The 4,919-nt window shown below is 39.1% G+C and overlaps 1 protein-coding gene across 7 annotated transcripts in view; it reads left to right on the top strand.

Annotated features, from left to right (window-relative positions):
• Positions 1-4,919, top strand: part of Fam229b (family with sequence similarity 229 member B) — a 9,743-nt gene that overhangs the window by 1,743 nt on the left and 3,081 nt on the right. For 3 of the 7 annotated variants that reach the window (XM_013352376.2, XM_013352378.2, XM_026787444.1), the window contains one exon: positions 4,010-4,166. The gene's annotated coding sequence lies outside the window, so the exon portion shown is untranslated. Of the gene's footprint in view, positions 1-3,574; positions 3,649-3,961; positions 4,167-4,919 lie in introns of all 7 variants that reach the window. The other 4 variants (XM_013352377.2, XM_026787440.1, XM_026787443.1 and 1 more) reach the window with 3 other exon arrangements.

Here is a 4,919-nt window from a genome sequence, read left to right as displayed (position 1 = left end):
CCAGCCACACCAGGACCTTAATAGCCAGGTGAGCTAGAGCCTTCCACACCAGCCACACCAGGACCTTAGGGCAGGCACATAGGTTAGCCAAGATGGAAAGAGCTCAATGGCAGGTTGTCTGCAGTCTTACAAACAAGAATTTTTTTTTTGTTATGAAGTCATTGAGATTTGGGGGCGTAATTGTATTGGGGTAATAACTGATTAATACATAGAAGAAATAGATTCAAGAAGATTTTACATGGTGAGTATCAGCAAAAGAAAAAGTCAGCGATAGTCATGTAGATGGGTGTTATAAAAAGAAGGAAAGGGAGGGGAATGGGGAAGGAGGAAGGAAGGAAGAGGACGTGTTAAGATGGGTGAAGCACATGATATGAGCTAAAATCTAACCTAAGAAGGAGGAAGGAGAATTTACATAAGTACTTTGCACTGTGGAGCAATGGAGGAATATGATGAACACAGTAACAAGATACTAGAACAATGTATTGAAAAATATAAGCCAAATTGAGATAAAAGAAATAAGGAAACCAATTAAAGAGAAAAACACCTTTAAGAATTAATGGACAGGTTTTAAAATCATGGAAAAAGCAGACTAGAGGAATGAGATCAAATTACTGATAGAGAGAAAAGGCTTTGAGTGTCACAAAGAATTCTGAGGGAAAGGTGATAAATTTTGAACTTATCAAAAATTATATTCATGGGGGAACACAATGGCTCAGCTTAAGATTAGTAGATATCCCTGCAATAGAGAACACAGAGTACGCAAGGACAAACATACTTAATGATACAAAACAATGAAAAGTGGATAAAAAGGATGCAGTAAACTCCACAGGAATATTTCTGTAGAACAATCAACATCAATAACTATATCTTGTTTAAGTTACACAGTTTTCAGAATAAATAATTCTTCAGGTTTCTTGGCAAGAAACATTGAGATGAAGAAAAACCAATTAGGCTGCTTTTATTGATGGATAACAGGGCACATCTTTATATCCGTCTGTAGTGTTTCAGCAATTGTTGAAAATTCTATCCTAATCCCAGGGTGAAATTCATTTAATTGCTTTTTAAAAATGAAATTAAAGTCAGCAACTGAAACATCAATTTTAGAAGTCAAACATTGTGACATGGTACAACCCCAAGTTATACTTACTTGATACATGCTAAGGGGTGATAGTAGGAAAATATTAAAAATCATTGGGTTATTTTGTATAATTAAACCTCTATGTTTCTATAAGAAGCAGAAAAATGTGCACATACAGTAGAGACACTGCAAATAGTAACCTGCAATCTCCAACCTGAGCTGAGGGGTCGAGTGCGTAGTGTGTGCATGGTGTGTGCATGGTGTGTGCATGGTGTGTGCACGGTGTGTGCACGGTGTGTGCACGGTGTGTGCATGGTGTGTGCATGTAGAGTGCACGGTGTGTGCACTGTGTGTGCATGGTGTGTGCATGTAGAGTGCACAGTGTGTGCATGTAGAGTGCATAGTGTGTGCACGGTGTGTGCACACTGTGTGCACACTGTGTGCTCAGAGCCAAGGCAACCGTGAGAATACATGGCACAGGATAGGCAAGCCAGACACACGACAAGCTCATTACAAAGTGTGCATACTGTGTGCTCAGAGCCAAGGCAACCGTAAGAATACACAGCACAGGATAGGCAAGCACTGCCAGGCACATGACAAGTTTATTACAAAGTGTGCACACTGTGTGCTCAGAGCCAAGGCAATGGTGAGAATACACGGCTCAGGATAGGCAAGCACTTCCAGACACACAACAAGTTCATTACTTGCTTGATTTTTAGTTTATGATTGTTGTAGGTTGGATGGTTGTCAAATATTTCATTTGGTTACATGACCGGGCTGTTTAAGAAGCCATGGTCAGGGGCGTGGAGAGATGGCTCAGCAGTTAAGAGCACAGCCTGTTCTTCTTCCAAAGGTCCTGAGTTTAATTCCCAGCAACCACAGATCTGTAATGAGATCTGGTGCCCTCTTCTGGCCTGCAGGGATACACGCAGGCAGAACACTTTGTACATAATAAATAAATAAATCTTAAAAAAAAAAGTCACAATTAAGCACATACGGTAGTGGAAGCACTTGGAAATCCTCTCCAGGGTTGCAATGAAAATAGAATACGTTCAGAAGAAATTATAATTCTATGGCTTCCCAAGTTGTCATTTAACTAAAATTTGATTTTGTGGTCACTTATCCACATTTATTCTTGTACATTGTCCCTTCTGAATCCATCTCTTGTGTAACTTGACAGTCAGTAGTGTTTTTACCAGCCTTTCAGATCTACTCTTTTTTCTTCCTGGAAAAGGGCCTTTGCTTACGATGCTGTTTGCTTCCTCCCTAACCAACCAGATTTCTTTGTCCCATCCCTTTCTACACAGTTAACGCCTACTTATCTTTTACATTGAGATTGGCTATTCTCATATAGAGTTTATCTAACCTGTAAACTCCACTAGAGCAGAAACTCTATTTGCTTTTGGTCATTTCTTTTTAACATTTAACGTGGTGTAGCTCATGGTAGAGTCTCAGGGGAAAATGTTAGATGGACAAATCAAGTATGATAATAGGCCTGTTTTCTTGACTACAATCTTTTTATTGTATTTCATGAATATGTTATTTAAAGGTCATTATTTGGGGCTTATGGTCAAGAGAGCACATTTGGAGATTTCACAATCCTTTTGTTCCTTATTTATACTTACTTATTATTGCTTGTGGATACTGCTGTAGATCAAACCCACTTGGTCTTCTGATATATTACTTAATCTTGCCAGTTTTCACCAATAAGTTTGTTATCTGATTTAATTATCCCACCTGCACAGGAAACTTGACACAACCCATACCAAATAAATTGCTGAAATAGCACTAAAGGAATTAAAAAATAGCAGCCTTGAAGATACTCTACTTTGTGGCTTTAATGCCATTTCACATATAAACTTTTGGTGATCTGTTTAGAATTTCAGTGTTAACCTCCTGTTAAGTTCATATCTAGTTTTGACGCCCAAACCCATCATATTTCCACTGTTACCTTGTCTCAAACATACCAACTTCAGCTTTGTTTGGCATCTTAAGAATCTGGTTAGATGACAGTCATGAGCTAGCTAACAATGGGCAGCAATTACTTCAGTTGTCTGACTGACACAGTAAGTTAAACTTAGTTTTCTCTAAGATGAAATTGTGATCAATGTATTTACATGTAGCCCTCGTAAGAGAAAGAAGATAGAGGTAAGATTTTTATCCAACATGAACTTCACTCCTAGATAAGATGTCAGTTTTCTGCAAGAAGTTTTGAAGCACAGCAGTGAGGACTATGTATAAACGCAGTTACCAAGACTTCCGTAAAGCTAAAGATTGGCTGGCTTGAAGGTTAAACTAAAGCACTTCAAAGTAGGACCAACGTTGAATGGAACAGCTGTGGCTACAGATGCCCAGAATGGGGGTGTGTGTGATAAAGAGTCCTAAGGGTAGGACTTGCAGGAAAGAAACTCTAGCACAAGGAACTAGATTACCAAGTTTGTATAAAATGGAGTCTTTCCTTCCCAACTGTCATTCCCTCCGTTTGGGAATTTCAAGGCTGTCTGGATGAAGCAAGAGAAAGGGGAAGTCCAGGCATGACAAGAAATGGCCCAGGACGTGAAGAATTCCAGGTAAGAAGAGATTCGAATCTCTTCTTAGCCTTTGTGTTGAGGCCAAGTGCAGAGACACAGTGAACCTGGCTCTGAGTTTCACGACTCTGAGGTGGGAGAATAGTGTAGAGAGACTGGGGGACTTGCTGTTGATTGGTAGAGGAAGTCTGGGAGGTGGTGATGAAGAGGAAATGTGTCTCAGGTGGGGAGAATCAGGAGTGTGATTTTATGCAGATTGATTAGTTATATGTCCTTATAGCTTAAGATACATAATGTCAAAAGTAAGGCACTGACAAGAACAAAACTCTGAAATCCTCAGTTTTTTATTGAACAGGCATCTTGTTACCAGAGCTGTGAACTGAGATGTTTCATTCATTAGCAGGCAGGAAGCTATGTGAAAGAATCTTCTGATGTCATAATTTCTGGGTGTCACTGGAACATTTGATCATCATTTCTTTGGCAAGTCTATCCTTCTATGGAAAGTCAGTAGAAGCAATTGATTTATTCACCTCTACAGGAATCAGACTTGGCCTATTTTGGTAAGTCTATGTTTCCCTGAGCTTAATGTTTATACATATAGTGAATTTAAACCACAGGTGACTGTGTTTATACAAGATCATCAATGAATAAAATCCCCTTTCTTGATAATGGCCACAGTCTACTAATCAAATTCTCAGGACTGAATACTTTAGTTTTATCATTACTTCCAATGAATACTTATTTTTAATAGACTACTAGGCATAAGAAACAATTTAAAGGCATTTTCTTGTTTCCTATCCCTTGTGTATTAATAGTTAAACACATGTAAATTAAATCAAATAGAGTTATTAAATGTCCACTATGTGCGCAAACTCTTTTAGCTATAAAGGATTAAATAGTGACAAAGATGGAGAAAGAATGATTGAGGATATTTAAAACATTTTGGGTTTCTGATCCTACTGCACGTACTGGCTTTGTAAGAGCCTAGGCAGTTTGGATGCTCAACTTACTAGACCTGGATGGAGGTGGGCGGTCCTTGGACTTCCCACAGGGCAGGGAACCCTGATTGCTCTTCAGGCTGAGGAGGGAGGGGGACTTGATTGGGGGAGGGGGAGGGAAATGGGAGGCGGTGGCGGGTAACAGACGGAAATCTTTAATAAATAAATAAAAAAAATGATTAGGGCAGTGCTTCGCAATGGGGAGAAGTTTTGCTTCTCTCTACCAAGAGATATTTGGCAATAACTTCTCTTTCTTTCTTTCTTTCTTTCTTTCTTTCTTTCTTTCTTTCTTTCTTTCTTTCTTTCTTTCTTTCT

This window comes from Microtus ochrogaster, linkage group LG9 (assembly GCF_000317375.1).
Source record: "Microtus ochrogaster isolate Prairie Vole_2 linkage group LG9, MicOch1.0, whole genome shotgun sequence".
In the NCBI taxonomy this organism is placed as follows: Eukaryota; Metazoa; Chordata; class Mammalia; order Rodentia; family Cricetidae; genus Microtus; species Microtus ochrogaster.
Note: the sequence above shows the minus strand (reverse complement) of the source record. Positions and strands in the feature narration are given on the sequence as shown.